Source organism: Phragmites australis, chromosome 8 (assembly GCF_958298935.1).
Source record: "Phragmites australis chromosome 8, lpPhrAust1.1, whole genome shotgun sequence".
Classification (NCBI taxonomy): Eukaryota; Viridiplantae; Streptophyta; class Magnoliopsida; order Poales; family Poaceae; genus Phragmites; species Phragmites australis.
In genome coordinates, this window is record NC_084928.1 from 37,151,145 (window position 1) to 37,171,100 (window position 19,956).

General features: G+C 45.0%; 3 long non-coding RNA genes across 3 annotated transcripts; all 3 read left to right on the plus strand.

The window, feature by feature from the left end:
- Positions 1 to 3,944: 3,944 nt before the first annotated feature.
- On the plus strand, positions 3,945 to 5,018 carry LOC133927407 (uncharacterized). Its single transcript, XR_009911333.1, has 4 exons — positions 3,945 to 4,125; positions 4,505 to 4,600; positions 4,698 to 4,767; positions 4,857 to 5,018. It is a non-coding gene; the product is annotated as an uncharacterized LOC133927407 (long non-coding RNA).
- A 277-nt stretch (positions 5,019 to 5,295) lies between these two features.
- Positions 5,296 to 7,003, plus strand: LOC133927408 (uncharacterized). Its single transcript, XR_009911334.1, has 2 exons — positions 5,296 to 6,256; positions 6,813 to 7,003. It is a non-coding gene; the product is annotated as an uncharacterized LOC133927408 (long non-coding RNA).
- A 5,007-nt stretch (positions 7,004 to 12,010) lies between these two features.
- On the plus strand, positions 12,011 to 13,718 carry LOC133927409 (uncharacterized). Its single transcript, XR_009911335.1, has 2 exons — positions 12,011 to 12,971; positions 13,528 to 13,718. It is a non-coding gene; the product is annotated as an uncharacterized LOC133927409 (long non-coding RNA).
- Positions 13,719 to 19,956: the final 6,238 nt, after the last annotated feature.

Here is a 19,956-nt window from a genome sequence, read left to right on the forward strand (position 1 = left end):
AGAGAGAGCAACTGTGAGCACGGTGCGAATAGTGGCGGGTTTAACCACCGGGCTGAAGGTCTCATCAAAATCAAACCCAGGGCGTTGTGTGAAGCCACGAAGGACCCAACGGGCCTTGTATCGCTCAAGCGAACCATCTGGACGAAGCTTGTGACGATAAACCCATTTTCCAGTCACGATATTGGTGCCAGAAGGACGAGGAACCAAGTCCCAAGTGTTATTATCCAGTAGAGCAGAGAACTCCTCAGACATAGCCGCCCTCCAATTTGGATCTGCCAAGGCCCCACGATAGGACTTTGGTATTGGAGACAGGGCAGCAGTGTGTAGATCAAACGGCACCTTTGGTTGACGAAAACCGCGCTTCCCGCGCGTTATCATGACGTGCTCATTGTCCTCAGGTGGAACAAGCACGGCATTGGGAGGCGGTGGACGTTCAGTAAGCGGAGGGGAGGACGCGCCAGACGGTGGCGCGGGCATTCCGGGCGCGCCGGCTGTGCGAAGCCCACTGCTGGAGGCGGGGCCCAGCCTAGCAGTACTGAGCCCAGGAGACAGGACGGCACCAGTCCTGCCCGCGTGGGCCACGCCAGGGTCAGGAGAAGCAGCGCCAAGCCTGCCTGCGTGGGCCGTGCCAGGCCTGCCTGCCTGGGCCGCGCCAGGTCCAGGGGAAGCAGCCGCGCAGGGAGCTCCGCAGGCCGCGCTAGGCCCAGAGGAGGAGGCTGCGCTGGGAGCCTCACAGGCCGTGGCAAGCCCAGGAGTCACGGGTATTGTGCTGGAGATGGGCGTCGAGGCACCGCTGGCAGCAACCTGTGGCGAGGTGCCAACAGGGGCAGCGGTGCGAGCGTCAGTACCTGGAGCACATGAGGGACCAATAGGAATAATAGGTGCAACATTAAACTCCGATAAGAACTCAAAGTCGGATGAAGGGGGTGAGGAAACCTCGGAGAAAGGAAATGAGGTCTCATCGAAGGTCACATGACGGGAGATGATGATCCTATTAGTGGAGAGATCAAGACAGCGATACCCCTTGTGCTCAGAGGGATACCCAAGAAATACACAGGCAACAGAACGAGGAGCCAATTTATGATCCGTAGTCGAGGAGAGATTGGGGTAACAACGGCACCCAAAGACTCGAAGGTGGGTATATGATGGTTGGGTCTTGTAGAGCGCATAGAAAGGCGTGGAAGAAGCTAAGGTCTTAGTGGGGTGGCGGTTGAGGAGGTAGGTGGCTGTGTGAAGGGCCTCAACCCAGTAAGACGAGGGCATGCTAGCCTGAAAAAGGAGGGAGCGAATGATATTGTTTGTGGTACGAATGATGCGCTCGGCTTTACCGTTCTGTGGCGAGGTGTATGGGCAGGACATGCGAAGGGTAGCACCATGGGTGAGAAAGAGCGTGCGGGTGGAGGAGTTGTCAAACTCACGTCCATTGTCGCACTGAACACTCTTAATGGTGGCACCAAACTGAGTGGAGACATAAGTAAAGAATTGAGTGAGGGTAGAGAAAGTGTCAGATTTTAGGCGTAAAGGAAAAGTCCAAAGGTAATGGGAGCAATCATCAAGAATGACTAAATAATATTTGTAACCAGAGATGCTAAGAACTGGAGAGGTCCAAAGGTCACAATGTATTAAATCAAAAATATTGGTTGCTCGCGAACTAGAAGTACTAAAGGGGAGACGCACGTGGCGGCCCAACTGACAAGCATGACACAAATGTTCAGACTCGCTCTTAATACAAGAAATAGCAGATGATGAAACCAAACGAGATAAAGCCTCATGACCGGGATGTCCAAGACGCCGATGCCAAAGAGTGGGGGTGATGCCGGCTGCGAGGGCCAAAGGTCGAAAGACCGATGGCAGGAGGGGGTATAGCGGGCCGGAACTATTGCACCTGACGATCACGCTCTGGGTTTTGAGGTCCTTTACAGAGAAACCATAAGGGTCAAATTCAACAGAACATCTATTTTCAATGGTGAATTGACGAACGGAAACAAGGTTTTTAATAAGTTGTGGAGAGACAAGAACATTATTTAAGTGAAGTGAACCCTGAGCGGTGGGAAAGGTTACGGAGCCAGTGTGAGTAACAGGTAAAAGAGAACCATCACCGACAACAATGTTGGATGGGGTAGAAAAAGAGGGTGGTTGGGAAGCACAAAGATTACCGGAGTTTGATGTCATGTGAGTCTCAGCACCAGTATCCATGTACCATTCAGAGGTCGGCGGCGGTTGCAGTGTCATCGTGTGGAAGGTGGAGGCCAAAGTATTCGGGTCCCACGAAATGCCACCAGGATGGCTGACCCAGCCAAGAGGAGAAGACGGGCCAGTGAGACTCGGTGAGGGCTGCTGAAGTGGAGCAGCAGGCGGCAGCATGCCGTGGGCTGGTCCGGGGAGCGGAGCCAGCGGGGGCAGCCCAGGAACCGGAGTCAGCGGGGGCGGCCCAGGCAGCGGGGGCTGGCCTGCGTAGAAGGCTTGCGGCCGCTGTGGGCCGGGCGCGCGCTGGGGAGCACCTGGTGGGCCGGCCCAGTACGCCTGAAAGGTGCCGAAGGCAGGCTGCCACCCCGGCGGTGCAGTAGCGGGCCGCGACGGGAAGCCGGCCCAGGGAGCGCTCGGGGGCGTCGGACCAGAGGCGCCGCCGCCGTTCTTCTTGCCACCGCGCCGGGTTTGCTTGCGACCAAAGTTGGCCCCGGCGGTAGGATTGTAGGGTGGTGGCGTGGGAGCGCGAGGAGCCGAGGCGGCGAGGGCCTGGGGCGAGTGTCCCTGCTTGGCATTCATGTTGATCTCGACAAGGCGGAGGTCAGACTTCACCTCGGCGAACGTCGGGAATGGCCGTTGACGCTGGATCAGGGCGCCCATGTAGGCGAACCGATCGTTGAGACCGCGGAGGACGTTGAGAACCAGTGTGCGATCACGAACAGGTTCACCGAGGTCGGCGAGTTGGTCGGCCATGGATTTAAGACGGTGACAATAGTCGGAGATCGACAAACTGCCTTGGATGAAGGTGCGAAATTCGGCGTCGAGAAGGAGAGCACGGGTCTCCTTGTTCCCGAGGAACTGCTGCTCGAGCCCCAGCCATACAATGCGAGCGGTGGGAGGGCCTTCCTCACGGTTCATGATGACCTCAAGGAGCTCCGGGGTGATAGTGCCATAGAGCCACGAGAGGACGGTGCAGTTCATGCGCTTCCACGAGGCATCGTCGGAGCGATCGTCGTCCGAGAGCACGTGATCGGCGAGCGCATAACGCTCGAGAGTGTTGAGGAAGAGACCGCGCCATCTGTTGAAGTAGGGCGACGTGAAGTCGAGGATGATGGGTACGAGAGACTTGACGTTGAGAATCGCCGCCGCTTGAGCGTGGAGGGCGGCGGTGGCCGCAGCAACCTCACCGGCAACGATCAAGGCACGGGCGTTGGCATCACGACGTTCTTGCTCCAGGCGCTCAGCCTCCAGGCGCTCAGCCTCGATGTGCGCGGCCTCCAGGCGCGCAGCTTCTTGGCGAGCAGCCTCGCGGCGCTCTTCGGGAGTAAACGCAGCGACGCGCTGCTCCAGGGTGAGGCGGGCGACGTCGTCGGCCATGAGGTGGGGCGGCGCAGCTAGAAGATGCGGAAGCGGTGGTTTGGATCGAGCCAAACTGATACCATGATAGACGATAATAATCGTTGTTGTATTGATCGGAGGATCGACCGTTTACATATAAGGGCGAGCCTCCCTTCCGTATCTAAACCGACTCATGGAAACAACGTTCGGCAAAATAGGAAGGAGATCAACCGATCAGGACTATCCAAACATTAGCATGCATGGCTAAGAGCAAGGATAACTATCCATCTAATAATAGCAGTCTAACACTCAAGGATATACGAATTAGCGATTGCGGCAATCTAGAAGTCCTATCAGGCCAGCTGGATGCACTCATTACACTAATTATTTATGAGTGCCCGAGGTTGAGGTCCCTGGAATCATGCTTGGGAGATCTTCGGAAATGTGAAAGCCTGACATCCTTGCCCAATGGGCTACCAGCATACTCATCTCTTTGTGCTCTTACAATTCTAGATTGTCCTGGTATAAAGTTGCTTCCTTCAGCCCTGCGTCAACGTCTGGACAGCCTCGAGGAGAAAAATCTAGATGCTCGTCACGAAGGTACCCACCAAACTCAAATCTTCGCAGTTTCAGCAACAATTGCATAAATCTGTTCATATGTATTATCCTCTTCGAGCTGCATCAACGTCTAGATTGTATTAATTGTTTCTCTGCCTAAACGACGAAATTTGGACTAGCTGAAATTGAGGGAACCAATAGATTTTTCAAAGGTGTTCCTTGCAAACTTCACCGCGGATGCACAAACTACAAAGTTTACATTTTTGTGTTTTTGTTTCAGAAAGAATTTGGCAAATATTTGGTTAGTTTAGTAACCATTGTGCCATATACTTTATGACGCTATACTAGATTTTGTTTGCAGTACAAGTTTTCATGGTACTCTTAATTTGTATGGATAAATCCTAACATCGGTTATGACCAGGTGCCAAGCTATTGAAACCAAAGACATGAAAATACGCCGTCTGTAGAAATTAGTGAGCTAACAATAACCCGAAGTATCAGGAAAGTTACTAAGCAGGTTTGTAACATCGACATTTATCTAAATCCCTCCGTTTTAGATTTGAATGGCTTCAATTGATGCATCTGATGCTGACTGTGTATCCTATCTATTGTAGGAGGTGGTTTATTACACACATATTTCCCTCTTACGGTGCACAGGGCCTGAATTACCATATAGGCTCTGATGTAAGTTGTTGAATTTCTCTTTGATATATCACTATTTATTCTTTCATGTTTCTTCTGTTGACGGTTGATTGTGTACGTCTTTCTTGCAGAATTGTTCCAAGACTAACAAATGGCGATGGGATCAAATGGAATGGAGATGTAGAATATATTGCTCACTGGCATGGAGAGAACATCTCGACAAAGATTTCCCCCCATCCTGAGACATAATCAGACAAATTTAAAACATATAACATGTAAGTTACAGTCAAAAGACCACTTGTAATACCAAATTTTTGGAGAAAAAAAAATAAAAATAAAAGGAATTTGACTACTTTTTTTTGACTTTTTGATCCGAGGCTCGTATGGACGATCGGAGACCGCGGTTGCGTTCATCTCGTCGAGACGAACCCATTTTACTATTCATATATCCGATCCGGGCACTTTGAGACCCGTAGCGAGCTCAATAAATTTAGACCGTTTGTTTTTTTAAAAAAAAAATAAAAAAAGAAGAAGAGATAAGTACTGAACCATCCACACTCTTCTCGTGCTGCGCGCCGCTGGCACTCGCCGCCGTGCGCTGCTGCTGAGTGCGCGCCGCTGTCGTGCGCCGTCGTCGCTGCCGCGAGCCGCCGTGTGCCTGCGAGCCGGGCCGCCGCCGTTGCTCTCTCTGTGTCGCTGCTAGCTGCTGCACAGAAGAAGCAAGCAAGAACTAGCAAAGAAGAAAGCCAGGGAAGAAGAGAGAAAAGAAAAAAGGAGAAGAGAAAAGAAAAGAAGAAGAGAAGAAGAAAGAAGAAAGAAGAAAGAAGAAAGAAAAGAGCCGGCCGGGAGAGAAGCCAGGAAGAAGAAGGAAGAAAGGAAAAAAAAAAGAGAAAAGGAAAGAGAAAAGAAAAAAAAAAAGGAAAAGTTGGAAATTTCGGGATTTCGTCGGATTCGTCATCAATCTTTCGAAGGCGATTTCTCAGTAATTTCTGGATATTTGTGATTTGATTAAATCAAATCAATCAATTCCTGTCGTATTATTTCATGTGATCAATAGTCTGTTTCGTTTCGATAATCATTATTGATTCGAAGATACGATATCCGAGTCGAAGTATTTATTTCGATCATCAGAGCGAAGTCTAATTAGTGAGATTTTAGTTCGACTCTGAATTGAAAATAGTGTATCATTTCATGTGATACAATTGTCTGTTCAGTTTTTCGGAATGTAGGCGTATACGTGACGTTTTCAGACGTAGAATTGACGCTTCATATTTTATGTGTTTTAAATGTGTTTTAGTTCTAATAGTATGCCTGTACAGGTGGTACTATTTCCGGACGTTCTTGATCGAATTTTCTTCATCGTCGGTAAAGGCAAGTGAATGTATTGTATGACTATGCTTTAACCTAATATTGGGTTGCCTACATTCTTTAATTACAGTGCATTCATCTAATCTGAATGACTGATTCTGAGCTGTGTACTATGTTGTTTACGTTTCCAGAAGTTTACTCGATGATTGATTTATGAAGTGCAGTAGGCACGATATGCCATTCTGCAGTTGTTCATTAGTGTTGTATGCAATGTTTTTTTTGAAGTCTCAAGCATATTCCGGAAGTTATGTTGGTTATGCTTGAAGCACGTCATACATATACATCTCATGCATTGGAAGTTCGTCGTCGTCTTCTGACCGCGACCGTACCGGTACAGTACCGTATGTCACCCGAGGAGGGGTACGGTGCACACCCTTACGTTACCCGAGGAGGGGTAAGGGTGAGGAGAGCATATCATGTGCATGGTTATGTTTTTTTATGAAATTCAATGAATCATTCGCATCAAATCTTATTTCCTTTAGTTAGCTTGTATATAGATATATATGCGGCTCTGAAGGCTTATACCAACCGAATGTTAAAATTTTAATGTTATCGTTGGACTTGCTTAGTCATAATTGTTTCTCCTAGTGTTGCCGGTCTGTTTCATTACTAGTTTCTATTTAGAATTGTTAGCACATTCAACTGTGGCTAAATAGCTTTTTGTTAAAGTACCTTTCACTTGCTGAGATTTTTGAATCTCACCCGTGCTTTCTTTACAGGTATGTTTAGATGTTGACGTGCATTTTGGGGATGGATCTTGGTAGCTGCACACACTACCTCATCACCATGTTGATAGCTCAACCGGTGTTATAAATGGTGGTTTTGGTGGTCTGTCATTTGCTTGGTTTATGTCGTGGTACGACGCTGGTAGCGTCGTGAAGGTTTATATATATATATGCCGGTTATGTCATATACTGTCTGCCTGTGATCTCTTTTGGTCAGTTATACCGTCCTATAGAGGAAATGCCGTCAAAATTTTCTGTTTTCATATAATTAGGCTTAGTGGTAAAGTAGGGTGTTACAGCTTGGTATCAGAGCCAGGTTTTAGGTCCTAGGTAATTGAATGATGAACCTGACACACTTGCACAAATAGAATGGGTATGGGATGCATTGCATTGCATACGTCTTTCTTATCTTTGTTTGCTTATGTTCACTATCTCAAATAAGCATTATTGAAGTTACTTGTTTGATAATCCACATATTCTTTAGTGTTTTATCATTGATCTATATTGTTAAGTTGTTGGAGTCAGTTTCGTTGGAACGGTGGAATTGTCAGGGCGTTAAAATGGTTACCTTGGTCATTAGAACCTGAGAAGCTTCAGAGGATCAATAGCATAACTATTGTATGGCACTGCAGATGGGTTAAGTGGAGGGCCCCCATGATGCCTTTTCTGTATTGTCAGGTGAGGTTGACCAAGAGTTAGGTTTGCGATCCAACTATCCACATACAGAGCGAATATTTTGGGTACGAGATGGACTGGCCCCCATGTCGTTGACCCTAACTATTCGTTCTCGAAATGTCGGATAAATGGATCGATGTGTGCCTTACCATATAAGATAAGGTGATAATGTTTTCAACCTAACCATTAGAATGGTGTAGGATTTCTTTTCCCCATGGAGTCGGGGCAATCTTTTTGCCGATTGTGTGAAAATGTGTTGATAGTGAGATCCTAATAGGGGTCTGGGAGTTTTTCTAATCTTTTGCTAGACTTGTACCCTAGTTGTTGATGTTTTGAGGATTAGTTAACACCTCGTGTTTAATTTGAAATGTTTACATACCTTATGTGTCGGTTTCTTTAATATCTGAGAGTAATCTTTTATGGTTGGAATATCTATGCATGTTTTGAAATAATTATTTGAGGTAGTTATTTTGTTAAGTTAGCCTTTGTGGAAGAGTCCACTGGCTATGGGAGTTGGAGTCATCGATTGCGTTGCAGCGACTGATTCGCGTCATAGTGACGCTAGTGGAGTGACGCCTAGGGCGTTGGTGTTGTTTAGAGGTTGTCGGAAAAATTGTGGCCTATAACATCATTATGAGGTGCTATGTTGGCGTGTCATTATGGGAGTTGGTAGTTGAGTCTGATAAATTCTACTCGCCGAGTAGATTCCGAAGATAAGGGTTATTTGAATCTTTCCTGGCTAAGTAATCGGAGGTATCACTAGAGCCTGTTGTAGCAATTCTTCGAGTGGTTTTTGGTATGTGGTTTGCTTTGAGACTTTCTTTCTTAGATTTCATGAATTGAGTGGATCTGAAGAAGTGGCTAGATCCTGGCTTAAGATTTTCCCGCAATGGAGCAGGTTTGTGTTTGTTGCTCCAGTTTATCCTCTAAGCTGAAGTTTTAGCCAGGAAGTGTCTGGGTAGGTTTGCATACTGGAAGTTTGTTCCTATTGGGAGTAAATATCTGCTGTTACATAAAGCGATACTCTACGTACTTGGTCGCTAAGATGTCAATACGTGTTTTGAGAATAGCTTAAGATCAGTTTTATCTAAACTTCGGTTTGAGGGAAGAGCATTGTAAATAGTGGAGTTTATTCCAGAATTTAAGTGCTGAGATTAAAGTTATGTTTGGGAGCTAAGGGTTGCTCTCCTGTTTAAAGGAGTGTTGTGAAAGAGGATGAACCATTGGGGTGTATCTTTGTAGTTTTGTTGTTGTTTAGGAGAGGGTATGCCTTCTAAGGACCCGGAGAGAAGCATTGTATACTAACGCTCAACCCGTTGACGGTAAACTGGTGTTGCAAATGGTGTTTTCTAAACTAAATTGGAGTTGGATTAACAAGGTTGAGTTTGTAGAAGTCATATTTTCAACCCTCTTCATGAGCATTCCGCAGTGATTATCTTGTCGGCTAGATTAACTGATGTCTTTTCAACTTTCGAGGAGGATGTGTCTTTGCATGCAATTCTACTTTGAAGAAGTTGTGGTGTGGTTACCGATAGTATGACTGGCCTGGGAACGTGAGCAAGATGTGAAGTTCTTTAGTATGCTAGTTTGGCATGTTTCTGAACGTACCGGTCAACACAATTTATCTATTGGTCCAACTGCCTTTGAATGGAAGTGTTCTGGTATTCAAGTTGGAAAGTGCAAGTCTAAACTTGTACCATGAAGGATGAGTCGTCCGATGTTTGGAAGGATTGAGTTAGGCAAGTGGTTGTAATCTCCTGTTCACCCCTTCTAGACTTGGTGATATATCGGGATGAGAATAACCAACTGGAGGTTTATATCTTAACGTTGTGACTGTCTCTTGTGTAGATTTACCCGCACTCGTATTTTTGGAGTTAGTGATGTTGGTAGAAAAGGTGAAGTGTTGATGTTTCTTTAATCCTGAACCATAAAGGTTTTAAATTGATCCTCCCTGTGAAAGAGTTGAAGTTGAAGCGAAGAAGGTTTATATTCTTATTGGGGGTTTTGGCCTGAGTTTGTGGAGTTAGCCAAACAATATTTTTGGTGTGATTGCATCCACTAAGATGTTTCTAGACAACTAATGCCTTGGTTTTAGAACTAGTCGAAGAGAGTGTCTCATAATTGGCTGGTATAGTATTAACAAAAATGTTGTGTGTTTTTGGATTCGTTTTCCCTTCTAAAAGTAAGAAGGCAACGAAATGATAAAGATCATTCAATGTAACAGAGATTCAAAGTTTTCTTGGATTCGCTGGCCAGTATCGACATTTTATACAAGGTTTTCTTTTATTGCAAAGCCTATGATTAGATTTACCGAGAAGTGTGTTTCATTTGTATGGACTGATGAATGTGAGGTCAGTTTTCAAACATTAAAGAATAAGTTGGTGAACGTTCCTATTTTGGCTTTGCTCGAGAGTGGTAAGCGTTTCATAGTTTACACTGATGTTTCTCGAATTAGACTTGGCTGTGTCCTTATGCAAGAAGGTCGGGTAATTGCATATGCTTCTAGACAATTGAAAACTCATGAACAGAATTATCCCACTCATGATTTAGAATTGGCTGTAGTGGTTTTTGCCTTGAAGAGTTGGAGGCATTACCTGTATGGTGAGTCATGTGATATTTTCACTGATCATAAGAGTCTCAAGTACATTTTCACTCAAAGAGATCTGAATTTGAGACAACGAAGATGGTTAGAATTAATCGAAGACTATGATCTGACGATTCAGTATCATCCCAGAAAGACAAATGTGGTAGCTGACGCCCTTAGTAGAACAGGTGTACCTAAAGCAATAATGTCTTTATATTCAGACTTGGATCGGATGGGGATATCTTATGTTTTGCTGGCACTGTGCAAATAGAAACTCAAATGATCATCCAATCTGCTATACCTGAACGTGTACGTGAAGCTCAACAGCATGATCATCTTCTTTTAGAAGTTCGAAAGAGAATTTCAGCAGGAGGATCAAAAGAGTTTAGTGTGGATGAGCATGGTGCAATACGTTTTAGAGGACGTCTCTGTGTACCACAGAAGACAGATGTGAAAATGGATATATTGAGAAAAGCTCACCGGACTCCTTATACAATTCATCCGGGGGGAACCAAAATGTATCGAGATCTAAAGCAAAATTTTCGGTGGAAAAGGATGAAAGTGGATATTGCTAAGTATGTTGCAGCTTGTGGTTTCTGCCAACAGGTAAAGGCTGAGCATAAAAGACCTGCGGGATTAATGCAATCCTTAGAAATTCCAGAATGAAAATAGGAACATATCACTATGGACTTTGTTGTTGGGTTTCCTCATTCACCTCGAGGCAGAGATGCTATTTGGGTTGTCGTGGATAGGCTTACAAAAAACTACACATTTCATTCCAATGAAGACAACCAGTTCGGCACATGATTTGGCTCCCTTGTATATCAGGGAAATAGTGAGGTTGCATGGTGTGCCAAATTCGATCATTTCAGATCGGGATTAAAAATTTGTATCCCAGTTTTAGCAGAGTTTGCTTATAATAATAGCTATTAAGCTAGTATTCGGATGGCTCCTTTTGAGGCCCTGTATGGCCGAATGTGTGTTTCCCCTTTGTGTTGGGACTCTGTCGGAGAGAGATCACTACTTGGTCCAAATTTGATCCAGCAAACCTCAGAGAAGGTATACCAAATACGTCAGAACATGTTGGCTGCTCAAAGTCAACAGAAGAGCTATGCAGATATCCGGAGATGAGACCTAGAATTTACAGTTTGTGACTATGTTCTTCACAGAGTGTCGCCAACCAAAGGTGTTGTACGTTTTGGTATCTCTGGGAAGCTTAACCCGAGATACATTGGTCCTTTTCTAATCACAGACCGAGTAGGCAGTTTGGAATACCGTCTTGAGTTACCAGACTCAATGAGTGGAGTACATAATGTCTTCTATGTTTCTATGCTAAGAAAATATCTGAGAGACCCTAAGCATAAAATTGATGTGGAATCAATCATGATAGAGAAAGATCTGACCGTAAAGTACCACCCGATACGTATTCTGGGCTCCTCGGAGCGAGTTATGAGGAGGAGGACTATCCAGTTTGTGAGAGTCCTTTGGACAAATCAAACAGAACGAGAAGCAACTTGGGAACTTGAAGAATAAATGCGCAAGAAGTATCCTGAGCTCTTTGAGACTGGTGAGTCATAAGTTTTGAAATATTTTTACCTCTGTTTCATAGTTGCTATGGAAGCGGCAGAATTCGGGGACGAATTCCTTTAAGGGGGGAAGAATGTAATACCAAATTTTTGGAGGAAAAAAAATAAAAATAAAAGGAATTTGACTACTTTTTTTTGACTTTTTGATCCGAGGCTCGTATAGACGATCGGAGACCGCGGTTGCGTTCATCTCGTCGAGACGAACCCATTTTACTATTCATATGTCCGATCCGGACACTTTGAGACCCGTAGCGAGCTCAATAAATTTAGACCGTTTGTTTTTTTAAAATAAAAAATAAAAAAAAAAGAAGAGATAAGTACTGAACCATCCACACTCTTCTCGTGCTGCGCGCCGCTGGCACTCGCCGCCGTGCGCTGCTGCTGAGTGCGCGCCGCTGTCGTGCGCCGTCGTCGCTGCCGCGAGCCGCCGTGTGCCTGCGAGTCGGGCCGCCGCCGTTGCTCTCTCTGTGTCGCTGCTAGCTGCTGCACAGAAGAAGCAAGCAAGAACTAGCAAAGAAGAAAGCCAGGGAAGAAGAGAGAAAAGAAAAAAGGAGAAGAGAAAAGAAAAGAAAAAGAGAAGAAGAAAGAAGAAAGAAGAAAGAAGAAAGAAAAGAGCCGGCCGGGAGAGAAGCCAGGAAGAAGAAGGAAGAAAGGAAAAAAAAAAAGAGAAAAGGAAAGAGAAAAGAAAAAAAAAAGGAAAAGTTGGAAATTTCGGGATTTCGTCGGATTCGTCATCAATCTTTCGAAGGCGATTTCTCAGTAATTTCTGGATATTTGTGATTTGATTAAATCAAATCAATCAATTCCTGTCGTATTATTTCATGTGATCAATAGTCTGTTTCGTTTCGATAATCATTATTGATTCGAAGATACGATATCCGAGTCAAAGTATTTATTTCGATCATCAGAGCGAAGTCTAATTAGTGAGATTTTAGTTCGACTCTGAATTGAAAATAGTGTATCATTTCATGTGATACAATTGTCTGTTCAGTTTTTCGGAATGTAGGCGTATACGTGACGTTTTCAGACGTAGAATTGACGCTTCATATTTTATGTGTTTTAAATGTGTTTTAGTTCTAATAGTATGCCTGTACAGGTGGTACTATTTCCGGACGTTCTTGATCGAATTTTCTTCATCGTCGGTAAAGGCAAGTGAATGTATTGTATGACTATGCTTTAACCTAATATTGGGTTGCCTACATTCTTTAATTACAGTGCATTCATCTAATCTGAATGACTGATTCTGAGCTGTGTACTATGTTGTTTACGTTTCCAGAAGTTTACTCGATGATTGATTTATGAAGTGCAGTAGGCACGATATGCCATTCTGCAGTTGTTCATTAGTGTTGTATGCAATGTTTTTTTTGAAGTCTCAAGCATATTCCGGAAGTTATGTTGGTTATGCTTGAAGCACGTCATACATATACATCTCATGCATTGGAAGTTCGTCGTCGTCTTCTGACCGCGACCGTACCGGTACAGTACCGTATGTCACCCGAGGAGGGGTACGGTGCACACCCTTACGTTACCCGAGGAGGGGTAAGGGTGAGGAGAGCATATCATGTGCATGGTTATGTTTTTTTATGAAATTCAATGAATCATTCGCATCAAATCTTATTTCCTTTAGTTAGCTTGTATATAGATATATATGCGGCTCTGAAGGCTTATACCAACCGAATGTTAAAATTTTAATGTTATCGTTGGACTTGCTTAGTCATAATTGTTTCTCCTAGTGTTGCCGGTCTGTTTCATTACTAGTTTCTATTTAGAATTGTTAGCACATTCAACTGTGGCTAAATAGCTTTTTGTTAAAGTACCTTTCACTTGCTGAGATTTTTGAATCTCACCCGTGCTTTCTTTACAGGTATGTTTAGATGTTGACGTGCATTTTGGGGATGGATCTTGGTAGCTGCACACACTACCTCATCACCATGTTGATAGCTCAACCGGTGTTATAAATGGTGGTTTTGGTGGTCTGTCATTTGCTTGGTTTATGTCGTGGTACGACGCTGGTAGCGTCGTGAAGGTTTATATATATATATGCCGGTTATGTCATATACTGTCTGCCTGTGATCTCTTTTGGTCAGTTATACCGTCCTATAGAGGAAATGCCGTCAAAATTTTCTGTTTTCATATAATTAGGCTTAGTGGTAAAGTAGGGTGTTACACCACTAGAGATTTATTTGTGCAAAACAAGTGCATCCAAAAGAAACATATTTAGATATCTGCCACGAATTTTGAACCAGTTAGCTATATATGTTGTTTTATCCCCATGATTTGGAGCGTTGTTATGCATTTTGCATATGTGCTGTGATGTAAGTATCATGATGTTTCTTTGTAACTGAGCTTGGAGAAAGATTATAGTATCATATTTGTGGCTATTTACTTCTATTATGTTATTCCCTATTATTTGACTCCTTGTTTGTCCTTCCTAAGCGAACCGAATTGTGGCACCTGACTTTTTTTCTCTCGAACAGCTATTTTCCTTTTCTGACAACACCTCAGCCGCTATTTTCAACTCTGCGATAGTTTTCCCTTAACATGATTGGAATCACAAGAACATGCCTTTCTTTCGTTTGAAAAGGAGGCTGGAGTGCTGCCAATCGATCAAAGAACATGCCTTTCCATGTTCAGACTAACTTACCTTGGTTTTAGTTGTAGTTGCTTTGCTACAATTTTCAATTAGTCTTCTATGCAATTTTTAGTGGATCTAACGTTGGTTTCTATTGATCAATTAGTACTATATGCAATTTAAGTGGCTCAAAGGCCAAAGCATTTTGTGGTGAAGGCAATCAAATTGTGCTGATTAATTCCCTTGCGAGCACGCGGTGTTGTTTAACATGGAAATTTTAGTACTGTAAAAGTGTCTGTTTGAACTACCCAGCTAAGTGAAAAACGAAAAAGATTATTTTTTTTTCCAAACATGTAGAGGACTGTGAGTCACTATATTAAGAAGAGAAAAAGTCCGAATACAAAGCCGAACCGACAGGAAACAAAGAAACGAAAAAGATTATGAAACAAAGAAGAACTAATGACTAGACAACACCTAGACAATACATTCGCGCCACAGAAAGAAACGAAAAGGATTATGAACGAATAATACTAATGAAACAAAGTTTACTTTGGAGTAGAACGATGACAAAGTGCGACACTTTGTACAGAGATGATGACCTACTTCCAGGTAACTGAGATGCCCTGCAGATGCCTTTCAAATTCCATGGAACATGCCCTGTGATGAATAGTTCATGGCAGTACGTCATATGATGAGCATTGTAGTGTACTAAAGTGCAGCCACTGCATTCTGCTCAAGAACAGAACGCATCCATAAAAAGAAAAAAATCATTCTCTCATGATGAAATGTACTGTCAAGAACAACTTTACCTGAATACTTCATCAAAGGTAAACAAACAAACAAATTAAACAATTCAGAAAGCACAAAAGAAAATCTTGACCAAATTAAAATTACAGAAATTACTTGATCATAAGATGATGTAAATCTGGAGAGATGTCTCTACTCTCTGCAACAGGTTTAAATAGTGGGGTCTTTTACGGTACACCCGCATACCTCTAAGAGGTAAGAGGTGTAATAAATCTAGGCTGTTGATTTTTTAGACAGAAAGTAATTAAGAGATTAAATAATCTATTAACCGGCTATTTCCGGCTAGCATTGGATCCCAAAATCTCGTGTTTTGCTGCGCCAGGCGCTCGCTTCGATCCCCTTCCTTGGCTGAGCGCCGAGCGCATGCTTCGATCCAAAGCAGTAGTAGGCGCCATCAAGTATTCTGCTCCAACACTTGGTCACCCGATATGGTCTGTACGAGTTTACGGTGATGTCTTTTGGATTGATCAACGCTCCAGCCTACTTCATGTATCTCATGAATAAGATTTTCATGGATTATCTGGACAATTTTGTGGTGGTGTTCATCGATGATATCCTGGTCTTCTCGAAGAACGAGAAGGAACACGAGGAGCACTTGAGAATGGTCCTGCAGAAACTCAGGGAGAATCAGTTATATACCAAGATGAGTAAATGTGAGTTTTGGTTGACAGAAGTGTCCTTCTTGGGACATATCATCTCGTCAGGAGGAGTAGCCGTGGACCCTAATAAGGTAACAGAAGTTCTAAATTGGAAGTCATCACAGACCGTCTCGGAGATTCGGAGCTTTTTGGGTTTGGCGGGATACTATCGCCGTTTCATAGAAGGATTCTCCAAGACCGCCAAACCAATGACGGAGTTGTTGGAGAAAGGAAAGGAATTCAAATGGGCCACTGCACGAGAGGCCAGCTTCAGTAAACTTAAGAAGAGACTAACCACTGCCCCAGTGTTAATTATGCCCGACACCCAGAAGTCATTCTCGGTATACTGTGATGCCTTGCGGCAAGGGTTAGGGTGTGTGCTAATGCAAGAGGGCCATGTAATAGCCTATGCCTCAAGGCAACTGAGGAAGCACGAGGAGAACTACCCTACCCATGATTTGGAACTAGCAGCTGTGGTTCATGCACTCAAGATTTGGAGACACTATCTGATCGGGCAGAGGTGTGAGATCTTCTCTGATCATAAAAGTCTGAAGTATATCTTCACCTAACCTGACCTCAACCTTAGACAGCGTAGATGGTTGGAACTTATTAAGGATTACAACTTGGGAATCAACTATCACCCAGAAAAGGTAAATGTGGTAGCAGACGCCCTGAGCAGAAAGGCTTATGTTAGGATGATGACCCTACGGGAAAGGCAGCCTGGACTGTGTAGCGAGTTTGAAAAACTTAACTTGGGTATTGTGTCTAACACAGAAGCAGTTGTGATGGAAATGGATTCTACACTAGACCAGGACATAAGAAGAGGTCAAAAGGAAGACGAGAAAAATTTGGAGATCAAACAACTGATTAAAAGGGACAAGGCCCCAGGATTTACGGAGGATGAGCAGGGAGTGGTGTGGTACAAGGGAAGGATATGTGTTCCGAATATTAAAGCTATTCGAGAAACAATTTTAAGAGAAGCCCATGACTCAGCCTATTCTATTCACCCAGGAAGCATTAAGATTGACCTCAAGGATCAATATTGGTGGTACGGAATGAAACGTGAAGTAGCAGAATATGTGGCCCTGTGTGATACCTGCCAGTGAGTCAAAGCTGAACATCAGAGGCCTGCCGGGTTACTCCAACCATTAAGAGTACCAGAATGGAAGTGGGAGGAGATCGGTATGGATTTTATAGTGGGATTACCCCGAACCCAATTCGGGTACGATTCTATATGGGTTATAGTGGACCGGCTAACAAAGGTCGCTCACTTTATACCAGTCAAGGAGACGTACAAGGGGCAAAAGCTCGCAGAATTGTACATGTCTAGAATCATGTGTTTGCATGGAGTACCCAAGAGGATAGTATCTGATCGTGGTACCCAGTTCACCTCACGATTTTGGCAACGACTGCATAAGTCTATGGACACCAGATTGGACTTTAGCTCTGCCTACCATCCACAGACCGATGGGCAGACAGAAAGAACCAACCAGATTCTAGAGGATATGCTGAGGGCATGCGCCTTGAAGAACGGGAAGAGTTGGGATAAGAACCTCCCTTATGCAGGATTCTTATATAATAATAGTTACCAAGCCAGCCTGAAGATGGCCCCTTTTGAGGCACTATACGAGAGAAAATGCAGGACCCCACTATTTTGGAATCAAACCGGGGAGAGCCAAATGTTTGGCCCGGAAGTCTTAAGGGATGCAGAAAGGCAAGTACAGGAAATTTGGGACAACTTGCGGACCGCACAATCTAGGCAAAAGAGTTATGTCGACAATCGACGTCGAGAGATGATCTTTGTGGTGGGAGACTTCGTGTATCTTAGGTTTCTCCGATCAGAGGTCTTCGCAGATTCAAAGTCAAGGGTAAGCTAGCACCTCGATACATTGGACCCTTCCAAATATTGGAAAGGAGAGAGGAAGTGGCCTATCAACTGAATCTACCACTTCAGCTCTCAGGTGTGCACAATGTCTTTCATATCTCGCAACTGAAGAAATGCCTGAGAGTCCCGGAAGAGCAGTTGCCCATGGAGGAACTGAATATTCAGGAAGATCTGTCCTATTCAGAATACCCGGTCAAGATTCTCGAAACATCTGAACGTGTTACCCGGAATAAAAGGCTCCGAATGTGTAAAGTACAATGGAAATATCACTTAGAAGCAGAAGCTACCTGGGAAAGAGAAGATGATCTTAAAGCAGAGTTTCCCGGCCTCTTTCCCGATCTTTCCGAATCTCGAGGACGAGATTCATCCTAGGGGGGTAGGTTTGTGACGCCCGTTTAAAATCGCCTCGGCCCAGCCCAGCTTCCGCCTGATTTCGACCCAACGCGCGCATGCGCCGCTGACCAGAGGGGCCCGCCCATCAGCTCCGTCGTCCCCGCCGTGCCCGCATCGCCCGCGCCGAGTCCGCACCTGCGCAACCGCCGCTCCAAATCCGCTGCGCCGCCCGTCCTTCGCGCCCGCGCTTGTGCAACCAACGTGCCTGCCTCGCCTATAAAGCCCTGTAGCGCCGCCTTTTCTTCCCCCCCCCCCCTTCACCGCACTGAGCAGCGCCATAGCCGCCGCCGTCGCTGAGCCCAATCCGCCGCGTTGAGCTTTCCCCCTCGCGTCCAAGCTCGTCGCCAGCTTCGCCAAGCCGTGGGGAGTCCATTTTGCTGCTCGCCGAAGCTCCTCCGTCGTCGGAATCAAGCTCTCTCCGCTCGCCGGTAAGCGCCGCCGCCCCTCACCGTCGCTAGCAGCGCCCGAAGATCCCCGCGGCCAACAAACCCCCCCTCCGGCACCATATGTCTCCCAAGAAGCTTCTGCGCCCATCGATTTCGCTTCTCCGCCGTCGCAGCCGGGTCCCCGTCGAGTTCCGAGCGCCGCCACCCGCCATTGCCGTTGCCGACCGCCACTAGAGGCTCCCCGGCCGTCGACAAAGCTCCCTGTGAGTTCCCCGTGCTCTCCCCGTTCGTTTGCGCCTTTTCCCGAAGAGTTTGGCGGCCGGTAGCGCTAGATCGCATGTCTCCGGCGAACCTCCGGCGAGATCCGAGGCGGCGCCACCGTTTTTCGATCGCCGTCGGCCTGTTTTTCCCCCAATCAACCTCGGCCGTCGGATCTATTTTGAATGCCCCGATTAGATCGCAATAATACCCCTTCGCTAGCCGCCCAGATTGTGCCACGTGTCCCCTTTAATCCAGTCAGCGCGCCACGTGGGCGTTCCTGTCCTACATGGCAGAGCCATGTCAGCCCTGGAGCCCAGTCAGCTGCCCCGTCAGCCTTGCGCATTAAATAGGATTTTCAGTATAAAAATAATTCAATCTATTCTATGAAATTAGGGAAATTTACAGATAGACCACTAGGCTTCACTGTTTTCACATAAAAGCCCTTAGATAGTTCTGAATAATTGCAATTAGGCCACTGGACTTTAGGATAATTGCAATTAGGCCCCTGGACTTTAGGATAATTGCATTTAGACCCCTAAATTTTAGGATAATTATGGTTAGGTCCCTGAACTTTACACATAAGCCCCTAGACCTTTCTATTTTTACAATTTAGTCCATGCAATCTTTCAAAAAAGCCCCTGTAGAGTAGAATTAGTGTAACTTTTCCATACGAACTCCGATTTAGGTGATTTTTGCGCCCCTGAGATCGTAGCAGCGTGTACTTTCCTTTTATAGCTTTTTTAGAGTTAATTTCTCCTGTTTAGTGTGAAGTATTTAGCTATTTTGTTATTTCTTTCCGGTGTGTGCTTCGACTTTAGGAGGAGAGCAGAGTGTCAGTATTCAGGACCAAGTTTTTGAAGATTCCGAGCAGCCAACTTACGAAGGCAAGTGTCCTTGATCACCTTGATTTCACCATAGATCATTATAGTTTTACTTTTCCTTAGTTGAATGCTTGTCTAATTTTGAAATCCCATGAATAGGGTTTACTAGAATTTGTGTGGCCATTCCTTGTAGCCTCTTTTGGGGTCTTGGGTCATGTAAAGGGTAGTCATGCGAGTGCAGTCAGGGATTAGAATTATTATGAAATTTGATTAACAACTATGAAACAAGTACTTGGGAGAAATGATAATCTTGTAGTAACTTGAATTTAGGGATCCCAACTGGATGGCTAGTATGTGGTGGAGCTACACAGCAGGATTTGTGTACGTTCTTGTGTGGGATCCTAAGGACCGGTTCTTGAAGCCTGTATGTAACCTGGCGAAACAGCACAACCATGAGGCCTATATGGGTACGGCCTGGCTAAGTAATTAGTGTTCTTCACATTCTGTACACACCAATGGTTGGTTCGGTG